Raw genomic sequence first — 21,458 nt, 5'->3', positions numbered from 1 at the left:
GGGAAGGTGCTAGCTTAACCTCGAGCTAATTAGGGGAGGTGTTAGCTTATCCATAGCCATTTGACACACAATTGGTTTATAGATAGAGCACTAAAAGTTGTGTTTAGAGGTCCAACTTGCATTTCATATAGAGTTATACATGCACAGATAGAGTTAAAATAAGAATAACCACTAATAGTATTTTAATATCTTGAAGCTATAATAACTGAATCATTGAAAGCTCAAATAAGAAAACAGATATATCTTAAAATAAAGCATCTAATGCGATAAGCAGGTCGGAATCAAGTTGCTATCGGGAGGTGCTTAAGGGTTTCCCGACGTGCTAGCTTGAGGTGCTTACTAAAACCGACGTGCTTGCTTAAATGAAATGAACTTCTAAATGTTAAAAATGTAAGTTTAGTAGGTCAATCTATGAATATTGAAAGTTTAAAAACTAAATTGAAACATGTGGAAAAGTTTAGTAGGTGAAAGTGTGAATATGGAAAGTTTAAAAGTAAAATTCCAAGTTTGCCCTCCACCTTTTTCTATATTTACACCTAACCCACCATATGACACCTAGCCATGCATGACTAAGCATGAAAGAAAAGAGTTGTCATTCATTTGGTCCATCATTGCCGTGGCTACACCAAAAGGAAAGAGAAAAAGCTTTTGCTTTCTTATCTTCCATTTCCACCATAGTTCATCAAAAAGATAAAATCTCCAGCCACACAAAATCTGTTCTTAAGTGTAATAACCAGCAAGGAAACCATAGAAAGGGAGGAAAGAAGGAGAGAAGTTAAGGTGCTTTAGTGGTAAGTGATGAAATTGAAAACTAGGTTAGGTAAACATATTCTTTCATGTTTCAATTAATTATATGTTGTTAAATGAATTAAAGCTCCTGTTTTTCTTATTCTTTGTAAAGAACAAACTCAAAGGGAGGAAGGTACATCAAAGGGGAAAGGCAAGGAAAGAGAGTAACTAAGGTGTACCTAAAGCTTTTGAAAAGATTGTGCAAAAGGTTTGGTGATTGTATGAACTTCTGTTTTTCCTTTGATTTTCTCATGAATATGTAACATTAGGGATTGGTTTTGTTTGCTGGAAATGCTCTTTTGATTGTATGGATATGTAATATGAATGTTGAAATGATGATTGGAAGGCTTAAAGTATATAGATACTACATGGAAGCCAAAAACATAAAACTGGCAGAATAGGTTCCAACAGGACAGTCTGTGTTAGAAGCCTCATAACTTATTGTGTGATCATTGAAATTAAGCCTAACATATACCAAATGAAAGCTAAGACACAAATCTCAAACTTTCATGAAGTGACCAAATTCTGAATCTGTAGCTAAGTATGTGAAAATTGCTAGTGAACCTAAGCTGGTCACAGGGAATTGTGCATCCGGAGCAGTATGTATCTCCTAGACCATAACTAATGATTTACTCAATGAAATGAATTAAAACCAGTGCCAAATGAACCCTGAAAAGTATACCTAAAACTGTGTACAAGAAAGTTAAGCTTGAATCTGTATGCAAATGTATGCATATGATAGGTTTTGTTAGATTAAAAACAGATACCAAAACTGTACTGGTTAGGACCTGATTGAGCAGCTTGCAAAGAAAAATTCATAACTTAAGTTAGAAAGGTCAGAATTAGATGTAATATATCTTGTTAGAAAGCTAAGACATAAATACACAAAATTCATGAAGAAAGGTGAGTCTAATTATGTCCACAAGATACTTAAAAATGTGATACAATCTCAGGCAGAAACAAACCTAATTGTAAATATTGACCTAAAAGAGATTGACATGCTAGCTTTGTGGCCAAATTATGCACATGCTAGCTTGACATGCCTGCTTTATGCACGTGCTAGCTTAATAGACTAAAAATTTGCATATATGTTCTTGATGAAATAGTAATATGTTCATGACTGAATATTGTGTTCATGAATGAAGATGGTCTATTACACACATATGTATGCTCCTAAGGACTCCTTTTTATTGACATATTTGCTTGTTTCAACAGGGTATGCATCTAAATGAATAAGTTTGAGACCAATAAATCTTTAACATGTAAATATGTATTCTTGGCCCTAGTAAACCTTAGTGGGAGTCATAGATAGCATAAGGGTATGGCATGCCATATACAGTTTAGCAGTACTGCGCCCTAATGGGCTACATGATATGATCTTATCGACACATTATGTGTCATACAGTTTCCCGGCTTTTTAGCCATACAGGCTCAACATTCGGCCCCGGGGCCATACAGTTTGGCACTTTGTGCTATACAGATACAGTTTCCCTTATCTAGCTAAATGATCCTGTGAAGAGTTTATAGGGGCTAAGATTTAATTATATGACTTGTTAATGCTTTGCTAGCATGCATACAAGATGGTTACAAAAATATGAATAATCTTACTGCTATAAAATGTAGTGACCTGATTTGTCCACTGACACATAAACTATTTATGTGCTTTTATATAACATGATTTCATTATATATGTGATGATTATTCCTATTATATGTGAATGAGTATATATGTTGTTATTCACCCACTGGGCATAAGCTCAGCGCATTGGACTTTTCCATGCGCAGGTAATAGATAGAGGAAGCAACAGTTAGGAGGTCTGGTTCTGCATCAGCACAGAGACATCATCATAACCAGTCAGTCACAAGATTTGTACAGAGGTTGTTTATGGTTGGCATGTACATTAATAGTCTACCAAGAGTCTGTAAATGAGTATTGTAAATAGTATGAATATAAATAAATGTGTTTACTATTTTACATTATTATGTTCTATTTGTGGTTTTAATAGTGTGAAATGAGTAAATATTGAAATTTTATGACTAGTTTTCACAGGGATAATTGCTAATAAACAGGGGAGACTTTTGCGGTTTCTCCATTTAAAATTATTTTGTGAATCAACATGCATTTAAACAAACTAAAGAACAATTTATAAGGTCAAAGCTATCTTAAGTCCACATATGTAATTGCATATAGTATAGTATGTGGCATCCTTTACTAAGTTATTTTATAGACGGGTAAGGGGTGTTACATTTTTCTCGTGCTAAAATCTTCACTGGTTCCTCCTCATAAGTCAAATCAGGTTGAATATCAATTGTCTCAGAAGAAATGACATGAGAAGGATCAGATCTGTATCTTCTCAGCATGGATACATGGAAGACATTATGTATCGTATCTAATCCAGGGGGTAATGCTAACCTGTAGGCTACCGGACCCACACGTTCAATTATCTCATATGGACCGATAAACCTAGGATTTAACTTTCCCTTTTTGCCAAATCTGAGCACCCTTTTCCATGGAGAGACTTTAAGAAACACTTTATCTCCAACTTCATATGCTATATCTTTTCTCTTCAAATCTGCATAAGACTTCTGTCTATCTGAAGCTGCTTTCAACCTTTCCTTGATAGTTCTCACTTTCTCTTCTGTTTCCCTAACCAAGTCTGGACCTATCACTTTAGCTTCACTGAGTTCTGTCCAGCACAATGGAGTTCTACATTTCCTTCCATACAATGCTTCATAAGGTGCCATTTTGATACTTGCTTGATAACTGTTGTTGTATGCAAATTCAACCAATGGAAGATATCTCTCCCAGCTCCCTTCGAATTCAATAACACAACTTCTAAGCATATCTTCCAGTGTTTGAATTACCCTTTCAGATTGCCCATCTGTTTGAGGATGAAAAGCTGTACTAAAATTCAACTTAGTACCCAGTGCTTCATGCAATTTCTCCCAAAATCTGGATGTGAACCTCGGGTCCTTATCTGAAATAATGGAAAGAGGTACTCCATGTAACCGAACTATTTCATTGATGTATAGTTCTGCATATTTTTCCAATGAGTAATCAGTTCTCACTGGTAAGAAATGAGCTGACTTAGTCAATCTATCTACAATCACCCATATGGCATCTTTTTTCCTTGGTGTCAGTGGCAATCCCACAACAAAATCCATAGTGATCCTATCCCACTTCCATTCTGGTATGGAAATAGGGTGTAAAAGACCAGATGGAACTTGATGCTCAGCTTTCACCTGCTGACAAGTCAGACATGTAGCCACAAATTCAACTATATCTTTCTTCATACCTGGCCACCAATAATGCAGTTTCAAATCTTGATACATTTTATTGCTGCCAGGATGCATAGCATATGAACTACTGTGTGCTTCCTCCAGAATGTTCTTCCTCAGGTCATCAACATTAGGTACACATATTCTGCCTTCATAATACAAATAGCCATCATCCTGAACCACATGTTTCTGCTTTTTCCCCTCTTGGACTTGCCTTATCCACAAAGCTGTTTCAGTTTCCCCTTTCTGTGCTTCCTGGACTTGTTGAAGTAGATTGGGTCTAAGCTTTAGTTCTGCTATGATAGCCCCATTATTAGCTAAAGATAGACGAGCATTCAAAGCTCTTAGAGCAGCAAAGGATTTCCTGCTAAGTGCATCGGCTACCAGATTAGCCTTACCTGGATGATAGTCAATAATGCAATCATAATCCTTAAGCAACTCTAACCATCTTCTCTGTCTCAGGTTAAGCTCCTTTTGTGTGGGCAAATATTTTAAACTTTTATGATCTGTATAGATATAACATTTTTCTCCATACAAGTAATGCCTCCATATCTTTAATGCAAAGACTATGGCTGCTAACTCTAAATCATGGGTAGGGTAGTTCTTCTCATGTGGCTTTAATTGTCTTGAAGCATAAGCAACTACCTTTCCCTCCTGCATGAGTACACAACCCAGCCCATTATGTGAGGCATCACTGTAGATCACAAAATCTTTACCCGATTCTGGCTGTGTAAGGACAGGTGCCTCTGTAAGCATCTTTTTAAGCTTTTCAAAACTCTTCTGGCATTTGTCATCCCAATCATACTTAACATTCTTGTGCAGCAATTTAGTCAACGGGGCAGCAATGATTGAAAATCCCTTTACAAACCGCCTATAGTATCCAGCCAAACCCAGAAAACTCCTAATCTCTGCTACATTCTTAGGTGGTTTCCATTCAAGGATAGCTTCTATCTTTTTAGGGTCTACTCTGATTCCTTCAGCTGACACAACATGCCCAAGAAAGGATATATCATTTAGCCAAAACTCACATTTACTAAGCTTGGCATAAAGTTGGTTCTCTCTCAGAGTCTGTAATACTATTCTCAAATGTTGATCATGTTCTTCCTTAGTCTTTGAGTATATCAAGATGTCATCTATGAACACTACAACAAACTGATCCAGGTAGGGATGAAAGATGCGGTTCATTAGATCCATGAAAGCTGCAGGAGCATTAGTTAACCCAAAAGGCATAACAAGAAATTCATAGTGTCCATATCGGGTTCTAAAAGCAATTTTAGAGACATCTGTTTCTTTTATCTTCAACTGATGATAACCCGATCTCAAATCAATTTTCGAAAAGACACTGGCTCCTTTTAGCTGATCAAACAAGTCATCTATTCGAGGCAAAGGGTATTTATTTTTAATTGTCACCTTATTTAGTTGCCTATAATCTATACACAACCTTAGTGTCCCATCCTTCTTTTTTACAAACAATACAGGTGCGCCCCAAGGTGAAATACTAGGTCGTATGAAACCCTTGTCAAGCAATTCTTGTAATTGTATTTTTAACTCTTTTAGTTCAGTAGGTGCCATCCTATAAGGAGCAATAGAGATAGGTGCGGTGCCTGGTATAACATCTATGGCAAATTCCACCTCTCTCTCTGGTGGCAAACCAGGAAGCTCATCAGGAAAAACATCAGAGAAATCACACACTGTGGATATGTCATGCACACCTGGATTCTCCTTTTTGGTTTCAAGTGCACAAACAAGGTAGGCTTCACAACCCTTACTGATTAATCTCCTAGCTGTAGCGGCCGATATAATATTAGACAAGTAATCTGATCTCTCCCCTACAACTACCACATCATGATCTGCAAGTGTTTTTAATGTAATTCTTTTTGATCTGCAATCTACTATTACCCGATGCTTAGATAACCAGTCCATGCCAAGGATTACATCAAATTCTCTAAAGGGTAACTCTATCAAATCACCATGGAAAGTCTGATCATGAATGGATATAGGACAATCCCTATATACTTTACTCACTATCACACTATGACCAAGGGGGTTGGTTACTATTATATCTTGGTTTAGAGAATCTGCCTGTAATTTCCCCTCATTGACAATGGGTAAACATATGTATGAATGTGTAGATCCTGGGTCTATCAATGCATGCATAGGTTTATCAAAGATTGAGAATGTACCAACAATCACGTCTGGGGAGTCTCTGTCCTCTTTAGCCCTGATGGCATATGCTCTAGCAGGTGTTCTGAAGTCTGGTCTATCTACTGTTTCATAAACCCTTTGACTGGCTGAAGTTGCCCCTTGATTACCTCTACCTCTTCCTCTTCCTCTAGATCCAGCAGGAATAGGCCTCTCTATAGGTGGTGCTGATGATACCTGTCCCCTAGGACAGTCTCTCATAAGATGCTCAGTGGATCCACACCTGAAGCATGCCCCTGTTAGTTTTCTGCAGGGTCCCAAATGCCTTCTACCACAGTGCTCACATATAGGGTATTGTCCCCTGCCTGCACTTCCTGAACTGGCTACAGAAGTACTAGTTTGCTGCCCAAACCTCCCTGCAAAACTCTGCGCTAGTGGCTGCCTTTGTCTTTGTACCTGACTCTGCCCTAATGATTGAGCACCTCTTTGTCTCTTCATAGGTGCTTGAGAGGCTGAGGATTGCCCCTGCATCTGGGTTTGCCCTCTCTTCTGTTGCCCTTTCTGTCTCCAGCTCTGTTCTTCTTCTTTTATCTTCTCTATATTCAATGCTGCATTTACTAGAGTAGAGAACTCTTTGATGGAATGGGCTGCCAAAAGCACCCTAATGTCATTATGCAAACCCTGCTCAAATTTCTTACATTTAGCTTCCTCTGTAGGCACCATTTCCCGGGCATACTTACTCAATCTGATGAAATCTTTTTCATACTCGCTAACAGTCATCCTGCCCTGTCTCAAATATAGGAACTCTTTTCTCTTCTCATCCATATACAAATCTCCTATATACTTCTTTCGAAACTCAGCCAGAAAGAATTCCTAAGTCCGCTGCTCAGATTGAACTATCTGTGATGTGGTGTCCCACCACTGATAGGCCTCTTCTTGTAACAAAGCAATTGCACAAGCCACACTGTCTGGTGGTGTGCACTGAAGCTGCTGCAACACTCTCTCTGTGTAACGACCCGGAAATCCGACCCGTTACCGGCGCTAGGATCCAGATCGGCTTAAGGCCGCCGGGACCCGTAGCAAGCCTACATACCTCCTGTAAACCTGTGGAATCCCATACATAGCAACATATACATGATCTGTAAAAAATTTTCTTTTCTCTTATCCAAGCAAAACCTGTGCATGCACAAATTCATACATAAACCCCACACTGGAGTCCTCATCAAATACTCCAATGGGGTATCATCATCATACATAACAGCTTGGATAATCATGGTCATTAACATCATTACTCATTAAACACTCTGTACATAATGGGGATTCACACACCTCTAGGTCAAGCACTACTATAATCCTCAATACATCATCAAATCATTCATTACATGGTCATAAATACTCATTACATCATGTTCATGTCCACTACTATCTATTACAACATACATGACTTGACTTCACTCTAGCCGACTTCTTGATCTCTCCTGTACCTGCAACTCTAGGGATAAAGGGAGTGGGGTGAGCTACTAGAGCCCAGTGAGCAGAAACTAAAAACATTTGTTTTAATTCCTCCATTTTTAGGTATATTATTATTCATTTTATTATTATTATTATCATTTAACTTTTTCTTTCTTTTTCTTATTCATGCTTTCATGTATGCGCCATAACACAAACATTTCACAACAAGGATGAACTTGTCACCATTTAGCCCCAATCTTTCCTACTTATACATGCCGGGGGCGTAGAGCCGTAGCGGGCACACCCGGACTTCCATAATCAGTCATAATGCCAGGGGCGTAGAGCCGTAGCAGGCACACCTGGACTCACATAGGCTATCATGACATACAAGGGCTAATGGATCATTCAACATTCATCCACATCAACAACAAAGTATGCAATGCAACATATTCGTGAATTCTAATGCAAACAACCTAATATTGCATGGCATAATGATGCATGGGCAATGCTTTATGATTCATTCACTTATTCATTTACTTTAAAGTTTAAGGGGTTGTTCCACTCACCTGGTAACTGAAGCTTTAACAACGAACTCTGAACGACTAACTCACAACCGGGGGTCTCGGTTCCTCGGGTCCGAACCTACACAGGTGGACTCAAATGAGGCACCAAACATACATGAACATGACTCTGAAATACTCCCCAAAAAACCCCCTAAAACATCCTGAAAACATCACATGAAAACATGCAAGAAATGGCTGAACAGGGCACTTTCGGCGGCACCTTCGGCGGCCGAAAGTCCTGGACAGAGACGAAACTCAGGTAGGTTCGGCGGCACCTTCGGCGGCCGAAAGTGCCAGACAGAGACGAAAGTCTCTTTTCGGGGGCAACTTCGGCAGCCGAAAGGCCTGCCTCCCCAGCCATGTTCGGCGGCCGAAAGTACCTTCGGCTGCCGAACCTGGTTTCTGCCAAAGGGCAGAAACTTGGCTCCCTTAGCACATTTCGCCTCCAAACCTTCCAAACATGCATATTGTTCAACCAAAGCATGCATACAAGTTCCTAGGGGCCTCAAACATGCATATACCCCATCTACAACACTTCAATCACACACAATCAAGCTACATTGTTCAAAGAGTCATAAAAAATCCATAGGTTTAACATATACCCTAACATGCATTCTACCCCTTAAAATTTCATAAAACTTGTTTAAATCATACATTGAGCTTAAGATCGGCTCTTACCTCTTGAAGATCGAGGGTTGAGGAGATCTAAACTTGGAGATGGGAGAAGTTCCAACTTTTGGTCTCCAAGCTCCAAAACTCGTTCTAAGCTCAAAGATCTTCAAAACCAAAGTTATAAACTTGTAAAGATCATGGAAAAGGAAGGAAAAACTCAAGATTGGGGAAGGATGGCGGAATGCTCACCTTGGCCGAAATAGGGAGAAAAAGCTCGCCCATTTTCGGCTAAGGGACCCTTTTATAGTGGCTGGCCAGACCACGTTCGGGGGCCGAATGTGCCTCCGCATCCATGCAAATGTTCGGCGGCCGAACATGAGGTTCGGCGGCCGAACCTTGACTTCCCTCACTCATGCTTTCGGGGGCCTAACGTGCCTCCAAAACGCATGCATGTTCGGCGGCCGAACTTGACTTTCGGCGGCCGAACCTGGGTTTTCCTCCAAAGATTTTTTTATGCAAAAACTCATTTAATTTCTTACTTAAAAACATGAAATACATGAAAACATTTCATAAAATCATAGTTTTACCCTTCTAGAGGTTTCTGACATCCGAGGTCCCACCGGACAGTAGGGATTCCGATACCGGAGTCTAGCCGGGTATTATATTCTCCCCCCCTTAAGAACATTCGTCCCCGAATGTTCCTCAACTAACATACAAAGCATGGCATCAATCATAACATACAACATAGCATACAATATATCATACATGCAACACATAGAACAACTAACACTCACCTCAAAACAGATGGGGGTATTGCTGGAGCATGGACTCCCGTGTCTCCCAGGTGCATTCTTCAATATTGTGGTGGTTCCAAAGGACTTTCACCATCGGGATTTCCTTGTTCCTCAGCTTTCTGATCTGAGTGTCTAGGATCCGCACTGGCTGTTCTACATAGGTGAGATCCTCATGGATCTCCATATCAGGCTCACTAAGAACCTTTCCAGGATCCGACACGTACTTCCGTAACAGAGAAACATGGAAAACCGGATGGATTCTCTCCATCGAAGCAGGCAAGTCTAGCTTGTACGACACATTACCGACCCTCTGAAGCACCTCGAAAGGACCGATGTACCGTGGAGCTAACTTACCCTTCTTCCCGAACCGAACCACTCCTTTCATAGGAGACACTTTGAGCAAAACCAAATCCCCCTCCTGAAACTCTAGTTGTCTTCTGCGGATATCTGCATAACTCTTCTGCCGACTAGCAGCAGTCTTGATCCTCTCTCTGATTATGGGTACCACCCTGCTGGTAAGCTCCACTAACTTCGGACCCGCAAGAGTCCTCTCTCCTACCTCCTCCCAGCAGATAGGTGATCTGCACTTCCTCACATACAAAGCTTCATATGGAGCCATCCCTATGCTAGCATGATAGCTGTTATTGTAGGCAAACTCCACCAAAGGTAGATGCTGCCTCCAAGAACCGCCAAAATCTAGCACACACATTCTGAGCATATCCTCTATTGTCTGGATGGTCCTCTCTGACTGTCCGTCTGTCTGTGGGTGGAAGGCAGTACTGAAATCTAATCTGGTACCCATAGCGTTCTGCAGACTCCGCCAAAACCTGGAGGTGAACTGGGGCCCTCTATCTGACACTATAGATACCGGGACCCCATGCAGTCTGACAATCTCATCTACGTACACCTGCGCCAACTTGTCCACAGAGTAACCACTCCTGACAGGGATGAAGTGAGCAGATTTGGTGAGTCTGTCCACAATCACCCATATGGAGTCCAATCTGTTGGACGCCGCCGGTAACCCCACTACGAAGTCCATAGCTATATTCTCCCATTTCCACTCTGGAATAGGTAGCGGGTTAAGCATTCCAGCCGGCTTCTGATGCTCTAGTTTCACCCTCTGACACACATCGCAGGCTGACACGAATAGTGCCACGTCCTTCTTCATAGCTGGCCACCAATACACTCTCTTCAGATCCTGATACATCTTGGTGGCTCCAGGGTGAACACTATACCTGGTATTATGGGCTTCCCCCATAATATCTCCCTTCAGACCAATGTCATCTGGCACACATAATCTGTTCCCGTAGCGGAGGATCCCCTTATCATCAAACTTGAACTCATTACTCTGGCCTGACTGAACCGTTCTGGCTATCCTGACCAACTCTGGGTCCTCATGCTGTTTCTGAGCTACCTGCTCTAGAAACACGGGTGTCACTCTCATCTGAGCCACTAAGGCACCTGTGCCAGACAACTCCAACTGTAATCCCTCACTCATAAGTCTGTGGAACTCCTTCACCACCGGCCTCCTCTCTGCTGAAATGTGGGATAGGCTGCCGAGTGATTTCCGGCTTAGGGCGTCTGCCACAACATTCGCCTTACCCAGATGGTACTGAATCTTGCAATCATAGTCACTCAACAGCTCTACCCATCTCCTCTGCCTCATGTTCAGTTCTCTCTGACTCAGGATGTACTGCAGGCTCTTATGATCTGTGAAGATCTCACACTTTACCCCATAAAGGTAATGCCTCCACATCTTGAGTGCAAAGATCACTGCTGCCATCTCTAGGTCATGTGTGGGGTAATTCAGCTCATGCTTCTTCAGCTGCCTAGAAGCATAAGCGATCACTCTCTCATTTTGCATTAGCACACAACCCAGTCCCACACGGGACGCATCACAATATACTGAGAAGTCATCATCACTTTTTGGCAGAGCTAACACCGGTGCTGAAGTCAACCTCCTCTTAAGCTCCTCAAAGCTTTCCTCACACTGATCGGTCCATATGAACTTCTGATTCTTCTTTGTCAATTTGGTCATAGGAGCAGCAATCTTTGAGAAGTCCTGAACGAACCTCCTGTAGTAACCTGCTAAACCCAGAAAACTCTTGATCTCGGTCACTGTGGTGGGTCTAGGCCAGTTAGCTACAACCTCTACCTTCTTGGGGTCTACTTCAATACCCTGTTCTGACACAATGTGCCCCAAGAATGAAATGCTCCTAAGCCAAAACTCACACTTGGAGAACTTGGCATACAAGCCATGCTCTCTCAAGGTCTGCAAAACTGTCCTCAGGTGATGGGCATGCTCCTCTGCATTTCTGGAATACACTAAGATATCATCTATGAAGACAATAACGAAGTGATCCAGATACTGACTGAATATTCTGTTCATGAGGTCCATGAATGCTGCAGGGGCGTTGGTCAACCCAAACGGCATCACAAGGAACTCATAGTGCCCATACCTGGTCCTGAAAGCTGTCTTCGGTACATCTTCATTCCTTATCCTCAACTGATGGTACCCTGATCTCAGATCTATTTTGGAGAAACAACCTGCTCCTGCTAGCTGGTCGAATAGATCGTCGATCCTCGGTAAAGGGTACTTGTTCTTGGTAGTGACCTTGTTCAACTGTCTGTAGTCGATACAAAGTCTAAGGGATCCATCCTTCTTCCTCACAAACAAAACCGGAGCACCCCAAGGTGAAGTACTCGGTCGGATGAAACCCTTATCTACCAGCTCTTGCAACTGTTCCTTCAGTTCCTTCAATTCAGCTGGTGCCATCCTGTAGGGAGGGATAGAGATCGGTCTGGTACCAGGCATTAATTCAATCTCGAACTCTATCTCCCTAGCAGGTGGTAACCCTGGCAGCTCGTCTGGGAAAACATCTAAGAACTCACTCACCACAGGCACTAAGGCGGGCTCTCTGACATGACTATCTAACTCCCTCACATGAGCTAGAAACCCCTGACATCCCCTCCTAAGCAACCTACGAGCCTGAAGAGCTGAGATCAGACCTCTAGGTGTACCCCTCTTGTCTCCTCTGAAGACGACCTCTGACCCATCCTGATCTCTGAATCTGACTACCTTGTCTCTACAGTCCAAGGTAGCACCATGGGTCGATAACCAATCCATCCCTAGAATGACGTCAAAATCTGTCAAATCTAGAACCACAAGGTCGGCGGAAAGGCATCTTTCCTCTATGAAAACTGGACTACATTGGCAGACTGCCTCTGCCACTGACGGGTCACACTTGGGTCCACTGACCCATAGGGGACACTCTAACCCAGAGACCATCAATCCTACCCTCTCCACGACTCTCGGAGCAACAAAAGAATGAGATGCACCCGGGTCCATTAAGGCATACACATCAGAACAACCAATGATGAGATTACCTGCCACCACGGTGTTGGATGTGCTGGCCTCCTGCTGAGTCATAGTGAAGATCCGTGCCGGAGCTGATGGACCTTCACCTCTGTATCCTGCTGATGAAGAGGCTGACCCTCTCCCTCTGCCTCTGCCACTGGCCTGTGTTGCGGCTGGAGCTACTGGCTGCACCACACTGCCGGAGGTTGTCTGCTGAGACGGTGCTGCAAAGGCTGCTCTAGGACAATCTCGAGCCAAATGACCCGCTTGTCCGCACCTGAAACATGTGTTTGTCCCTGCCAGACATACTCCCTTGTGTGGTCTCCCACATCTCATACATGCTGTAACCTCTGCGCCAGAGCTTGAGCCACTGCCTAAACCCAGACTTGACTTGATCTTGTTCCAGAACTTATTCTTCTTAGATTTTCTGTGACCTCTGTCCCACTTCTTACTGCCTGCAACTGCTGCACTCAGAGAAGAAGAGTCTACTCTTTCCCCACCTGGGGTCTTGGAACCAGAAGACTGTGCCACTGACTGTTTTACCTTCCCCTCAACGATAGCACTAGCCTCCATTCTCCTAGCCATATCCACTATGGCATGGAAACTCTCCCTCTCTGCTGACTGTACCAAAGAGGAATACCTGGAGTGCAGCCTCATAATATATCTCCTTGACTTCTTTTGATCTGTGTCCAAATTCAGCCCAGCATATGGCAACAACTCCAGGAACCTGTCTGTGTACTCATCTACACTCATGTCATCAGTTTGCCTCAACTGCTCGAATTCTATCATCTTCAATTCCCTTGAACTATCAGGGAAAGCCCATCCTGCAAACTCGTTTGCAAATTCTTCCCAATTCATGCTGTCCGCTCTCGGGTTCACATAATTCTTGAACCATTCCCGTGCCTTCTTGCACTTAAACGTGAACCCGGCCATCTGAATGGCTCTACTGTCGTCAGCCTCTATCTCATCTGTAATTGCCTTGACCCGCTCCAAGTACACGAACGGATCATCACCGGTTTCAAACTGGGGAGCACCCAGCTTCATATAATCGGTCATCTTGACCTTGCTCCCTCCAGATGAGGTAGGTTTGGGTACTTGTGCTTCCGGGACAGTAGGTACTGGTGGTGGTGGAGGTACAACATCCCCTGGGGTAGGGTTTGCTGTACTGGTATAGGGAGGTGGAGGTGGGTACATGGGGTACTGAGAGTATGGTGGGTAGTAAGGTGGGTATGGCATATGTGGAGGGTAAGGGCTAAAATTGGGGTAATCCGATGTACCTCCCATCGAATACCCTGGATGGTGTGAATAGGGTGGGTAGTGATGTGGCTGGACATAACTCGAGGCCTGAGTGCCTCCTTCTGATTCTCCCATGCCCTCTTCCGGCATGCTCACACCGAGACTGCCATCCCTCCTCTGATCTACTTCCATATCCTCAGACATTCCTCCCTGCACTGTTCCCCTTACTGATCTGCTTCTACCCAGATCCAAAGACCTTCTAGGGTCTCTAGCTACTCTGTCTCTGTTGGACCTACTGGACATTGCCCTAGGCAAAGCTGAAGGACGGGCATCAGCGCCCTCGTCCTGAGAAGGCACTCCAGTCAATCGTGCAGATCGACGAGTTCCTCTCATTCTATCTTCTGAAAAACAGCACATAGCATAAACAATCATTAGCATCATATGGTTCATGTGGAAACACATGAACCCTCACCACATACATAGCATCACATCATAGCATTTATGCACATGCATATCATCATGGCATATCACATCATCATATAGACAGGACTCTACATCCTATCCTAGTGGACATGATTTTCCTAGTGTGCTTGACCTTCTAGAACATCTATGAGCCCGACACTCTAGGTCCGATCATATGAACCTAGGGCTCTGATACCACTCTGTAACGACCCGGAAATCCGACCCGTTACCGGCGCTAGGATCCAGATCGGCTTAAGGCCGCCGGGACCCGTAGCAAGCCTACATACCTCCTGTAAACCTGTGGAATCCCATACATAGCAACATATACATGATCTGTAAAAAATTTTCTTTTCTCTTATCCAAGCAAAACCTGTGCATGCACAAATTCATACATAAACCCCACACTGGAGTCCTCATCAAATACTCCAATGGGGTATCATCATCATACATAACAGCTTGGATAATCATGGTCATTAACATCATTACTCATTAAACACTCTGTACATAATGGGGATTCACACACCTCTAGGTCAAGCACTACTATAATCCTCAATACATCATCAAATCATTCATTACATGGTCATAAATACTCATTACATCATGTTCATGTCCACTACTATCTATTACAACATACATGACTTGACTTCACTCTAGCCGACTTCTTGATCTCTCCTGTACCTGCAACTCTAGGGATAAAGGGAGTGGGGTGAGCTACTAGAGCCCAGTGAGCAGAAACTAAAAACATTTGTTTTAATTCCTCCATTTTTAGGTATATTATTATTCATTTTATTATTATTATTATCATTTAACTTTTTCTTTCTTTTTCTTATTCATGCTTTCATGTATGCGCCATAACACAAACATTTCACAACAAGGATGAACTTGTCACCATTTAGCCCCAATCTTTCCTACTTATACATGCCGGGGGCGTAGAGCCGTAGCGGGCACACCCGGACTTCCATAATCAGTCATAGTGCCAGGGGCGTAGAGCCGTAGCAGGCACACCTGGACTCACATAGGCTATCATGACATACAAGGGCTAATGGATCATTCAACATTCATCCACATCAACAACAAAGTATGCAATGCAACATATTCGTGAATTCTAATGCAAACAACCTAATATTGCATGGCATAATGATGCATGGGCAATGCTTTATGATTCATTCACTTATTCATTTACTTTAAAGTTTAAGGGGTTGTTCCACTCACCTGGTAACTGAAGCTTTAACAACGAACTCTGAACGACTAACTCACAACCGGGGGTCTCGGTTCCTCGGGTCCGAACCTACACAGGTGGACTCAAATGAGGCACCAAACATACATGAACATGACTCTGAAATACTCCCCAAAAACCCCCTAAAACATCCTGAAAAAATCACATGAAAACATGCAAGAAATGGCTGAACAGGGCACTTTCGGCGGCACCTTCGGCGGCCGAAAGTCCTGGACAGAGACGAAACTCAGGTAGGTTCGGCGGCACCTTCGGCGGCCGAAAGTGCCAGACAGAGACGAAAGTCTCTTTTCGGGGGCAACTTCGGCAGCCGAAAGGCCTGCCTCCCCAGCCATGTTCGGCGGCCGAAAGTACCTTCGGCTGCCGAACCTGGTTTCTGCCAAAGGGCAGAAACTTGGCTCCCTTAGCACATTTCGCCTCCAAACCTTCCAAACATGCATATTGTTCAACCAAAGCATGCATACAAGTTCCTAGGGGCCTCAAACATGCATATACCCCATCTACAACACTTCAATCACACACAATCAAGCTACATTGTTCAAAGAGTCATAAAAAACCCATAAGTTTAACATATACCCTAACATGCATTCTACCCCTTAAAACTTCATAAAACTTGTTTAAATCATACATTGAGCTTAAGATCGGCTCTTACCTCTTGAAGATCGAGGGTTGAGGAGATCTAAACTTGGAGATGGGAGAAGTTCCAACTTTTGGTCTCCAAGCTCCAAAACTCGTTCTAAGCTCAAAGATCTTCAAAACCAAAGTTATAAACTTGTAAAGATCATGGAAAAGGAAGGAAAAACTCAAGATTGGGGAAGGATGGCGGAATGCTCACCTTGGCCGAAATAGGGAGAAAAAGCTCGCCCATTTTCGGCTAAGGGACCCTTTTATAGTGGCTGGCCAGACCACGTTCGGGGGCCGAATGTGCCTCCGCATCCATGCAAATGTTCGGCGGCCGAACATGAGGTTCGGCGGCCGAACCTTGACTTCCCTCACTCATGCTTTCGGGGGCCTAACGTGCCTCCAAAACGCATGCATGTTCGGCGGCCGAACTTGACTTTCGGCGGCCGAACTTGGGTTTTCCTCCAAAGATTTTTTTATGCAAAAACTCATTTAATTTCTTACTTAAAAACATGAAATACATGAAAACATTTCATAAAATCATAGTTTTACCCTTCTAGAGGTTTCCGACATCCGAGGTCCCACCGGACGGTAGGGATTCCGATACCGGAGTCTAGCCGGGTATTACACTCTGTACTTTGCAGCCAGTACTCTGCTACTGGAGCATCATCTTCTCTTCTGCCTTTGAATTCCATAGCTCCATATTTTCTAAGCTTGTCTATTGGTGGTCTAGCAGGAGCCTGCATAGGTACTGCAACTGGTGGTGGCACCTGAGGTGCTGCCCCTGAAACTCGTCTAAACATATCTGCCAACTGTTGTAAAAATGCATCCTGTCCTGGCCTATCTTCACCATGAGGGGCTGGTGCAACTGCTGGCTCAATGGGTTCTGAGGGGGCATGACTTCCCACCTCCTCATCTATAGCACGTTGTGATTCCTCAGACATCCCCTGTAAACAATTAAAAACACAAAATAGGCCTGCATCAAGTTTACAGAGATACATCATAACCTTGACACATTTGGCATGTACATTAAATTATGCTATATCCTAGAACCGCCTAAACCTCGCTCTGATACCAAAAATGTAACACCCCTTACCCGTCTATAAAATAACTTAGTAAAGGATGCCACATACTATACTATATGCAATTACATATGTGGACTTAAGATAGCTTTGACCTTATAAATTGTTCTTTAGTTTGTTTAAATGCATGTTGATTCACAAAATAATTTTAAATGGAGAAACCGCAAAAGTCTCCCCTGTTTATTAGCAATTATCCCTGTGAAAACTAGTCATAAAATTTCAATATTTACTCATTTCACACTATTAAAACCACAAATAGAACATAATAATGTAAAATAGTAAACACATTTATTTATATTCATACTATTTACAATACTCATTTACAGACTCTTGGTAGACTATTAATGTACATGCCAACCATAAACAACCTCTGTACAAATCTTGTGACTGACTGGTTATGATGATGTCTCTGTGCTGATGCAGAACCAGACCTCCTAACTGTTGCTTCCTCTATCTATTACCTGCGCATGGAAAAGTCCAATGCGCTGAGCTTATGCCCAGTGGGTGAATAACAACATATATACTCATTCACATATAATAGGAATAATCATCACATATATAATGAAATCATGTTATATAAAAGCACATAAATAGTTTATGTGTCAGTGGACAAATCAGGTCACTACATTTTATAGCAGTAAGATTATTCATATTTTTGTAACCATCTTGTATGCATGCTAGCAAAGCATTAACAAGTCATATAATTAAATCTTAGCCCCTATAAACTCTTCACAGGATCATTTAGCTAGATAAGGGAAACTGTATCTGTATAGCACAAAGTGCCAAACTGTATGGCCCGGGGGCCGAATGTTGAGCCTGTATGGCTAAAAAGCCGGGAAACTGTATGACACATAATGTGTCGATAAGATCATATCATGTAGCCCATTAGGGCGCAGTACTGCTAAACTGTATATGGCATGCCATACCCTTATGCTATCTATGACTCCCACTAAGGTTTACTAGGGCCAAGAATACATATTTACATGTTAAAGATTTATTGGTCTCAAACTTATTCATTTAGATGCATACCCTGTTGAAACAAGCAAATATGTCAATAAAAAGGAGTCCTTAGGAGCATACATATGTGTGTAATAGACCATCTTCATTCATGAACACAATATTCAGTCATGAACATATTACTATTTCATCAAGAACATATATGCAAATTTTTAGTCTATTAAGCTAGCACGTGCATAAAGCAGGCATGTCAAGCTAGCATGTGCATAATTTGGCCACAAAGCTAGCATGTCAATCTCTTTTAGGTCAATATTTACAATTAGGTTTGTTTCTGCCTGAGATTGTATCACATTTTTAAGTATCTTGTGGACATAATTAGACTCACCTTTCTCATGAATTTTGTGTATTTATGTCTTAGCTTTCTAACAAGATATATTACATCTAATTCTGACCTTTCTAACTTAAGTTATGAATTTTTCTTTGCAAGCTGCTCAATCAGGTCCTAACCAGTACAGTTTTGGTATCTGTTTTTAATCTAACAAAACCTATCATATGCATACATTTGCATACAGATTCAAGCTTAACTTTCTTGTACACAGTTTTAGGTATACTTTTCAGGGTTCATTTGGCACTGGTTTTAATTCATTTCATTGAGTAAATCATTAGTTATGGTCTAGGAGATACATACTGCTCCGGATGCACAATTCCCTGTGACCAGCTTAGGTTCACTAGCAATTTTCACATACTTAGCTACAGATTCAGAATTTGGTCACTTCATGAAAGTTTGAGATTTGTGTCTTAGCTTTCATTTGGTATATGTTAGGCTTAATTTCAATGATCACACAATAAGTTATGAGGCTTCTAACACAGACTGTCCTGTTGGAACCTATTCTGCCAGTTTTATGTTTTTGGCTTCCATGTAGTATCTATATACTTTAAGCCTTCCAATCATCATTTCAACATTCATATTACATATCCATACAATCAAAAGAGCATTTCCAGCAAACAAAACCAATCCCTAATGTTACATATTCATGAGAAAATCAAAGGAAAAACAGAAGTTCATACAATCACCAAACCTTTTGCACAATCTTTTCAAAAGCTTTAGGTACACCTTAGTTACTCTCTTTCCTTGCCTTTCCCCTTTGATGTACCTTCCTCCCTTTGAGTTTGTTCTTTACAAAGAATAAGAAAAACAGGAGCTTTAATTCATTTAACAACATATAATTAATTGAAACATGAAAGAATATGTTTACCTAACCTAGTTTTCAATTTCATCACTTACCACTAAAGCACCTTAACTTCTCTCCTTCTTTCCTCCCTTTCTATGGTTTCCTTGCTGGTTATTACACTTAAGAACAGATTTTGTGTGGCTGGAGATTTTATCTTTTTGATGAACTATGGTGGAAATGGAAGATAAGAAAGCAAAAGCTTTTTCTCTTTCCTTTTGGTGTAGCCACGGCAATGATGGACCAAATGAATGACAACTCTTTTCTTTCATGCTTAGTCATGAATGGCTAGGTGTCATATGGTGGGTTAGGTGTAAATATAGAAAAAGGTGGAGGGCAAACTTGGAATTCTACTTTTAAACTTTCCATATTCACACTTTCACCTACTAAACTTTTCCACATGTTTCAATTTAGTTTTTAAACTTTCAATATTCATAGATTGACCTACTAAACTTACATTTTTAACATTTAGAAGTTCATTTCATTTAAGCAAGCACGTCGGTTTTAGTAAGCACCTCAAGCTAGCACGTCGGGAAACCCTTAAGCACCTCCCGATAGCAACTTGATTCCGACCTGCTTATCGCATTAGATGCTTTATTTTAAGATATATCTGTTTTCTTATTTGAGCTTTCAATGATTCAGTTATTATAGCTTCAAGATATTAAAATACTATTAGTGGTTATTCTTATTTTAACTCTATCTGTGCATGTATAACTCTATATGAAATGCAAGTTGGACCTCTAAACACAACTTTTAGTGCTCTATCTATAAACCAATTGTGTGTCAAATGGCTATGGATAAGCTAACACCTCCCCTAACTAGCTCGAGGTTAAGCTAGCACCTTCCCTGAAACTAGTTATTCTAACTTCGGAATGGTACAATTGAAAGCTAATGGTTGCTCTATTTCTATCTGCAGGTTTTGGAATGTTACAATGATGAACCTACGCAATTTGGTTGCCCAGCGTACTAGATAGAACAGATATATCCACAAGGTGTTTAGTCTGTTCTGTGTTGCTTTGTGTAGCCAACAACTATGAATATAATGCAGTGTTATGTAGTGAATTTTCTTATCCACTTTTACATGCATTGCAACTCCATTATCCTTTTTTGAATGTTAATGATATTTTAGTTTGTTTTTAATCCAAGCTCACAGGCTTGGATGGGACATAATTCTGTCCATTATTGCCGTTGGAGCTGAGGCTACATTAGCAGCACTTGAGCAGACCTCTCCACATAATGCGAAAGCTGCAATATATGGAGTGACTATGGTCATTGTTTCTGTCCTCTTAACATTTGCAGACCTTGCTTTCAAGAAGTATATGCTCATATGAGACAAAAATACAAGGCCAAATAATAAGCATCATAAGTTAAGGTGGGAGTTTGCAGATTCTTTTGGCTCTATAAGCTCTATATTAACCCTCATTTCCTCTTGCCTCCATTACAACTTTCTGAGTAAGAGCAAGGAATAGCTAATACAGTTCTCAATGATACCTCTTGCCTTCTCTGTTTGCGTGTTCTGCTCCAGAGTTCTTCGGCAACCCAGCCGTAAACATAAACCTATTTTTGTTTTGAACTGCAAGCATTTGGGTTTCATAAATCTAGATATAGAATTTGGCGGGATATTATTTGACAATGACAAACCTACGCAA

The 21,458-nt window shown here is 41.7% G+C and overlaps 2 long non-coding RNA genes across 2 annotated transcripts; one reads left to right on the top strand and one right to left on the bottom strand.

The window, feature by feature from the left end:
- The first annotated feature begins 388 nt into the window (after positions 1–388).
- On the top strand, positions 389–2,730 carry LOC110619822. Its single transcript, XR_002488721.2, has 3 exons — positions 389–791; positions 902–997; positions 2,574–2,730. It is a non-coding gene; the product is annotated as an uncharacterized LOC110619822 (long non-coding RNA).
- Positions 2,731–17,927: 15,197 nt separating this feature from the next.
- LOC122722539 lies at positions 17,928–20,084 on the bottom strand. Its single transcript, XR_006349485.1, has 3 exons — positions 19,866–20,084; positions 19,660–19,755; positions 17,928–18,084 (listed from the first exon to the last, which is right to left on the bottom strand). It is a non-coding gene; the product is annotated as an uncharacterized LOC122722539 (long non-coding RNA).
- Positions 20,085–21,458: the final 1,374 nt, after the last annotated feature.

Source organism: Manihot esculenta, chromosome 18 (assembly GCF_001659605.2).
Source record: "Manihot esculenta cultivar AM560-2 chromosome 18, M.esculenta_v8, whole genome shotgun sequence".
NCBI lineage: Eukaryota > Viridiplantae > Streptophyta > Magnoliopsida > Malpighiales > Euphorbiaceae > Manihot > Manihot esculenta.
This window is presented reverse-complemented; position numbering and strand designations above follow the sequence as displayed.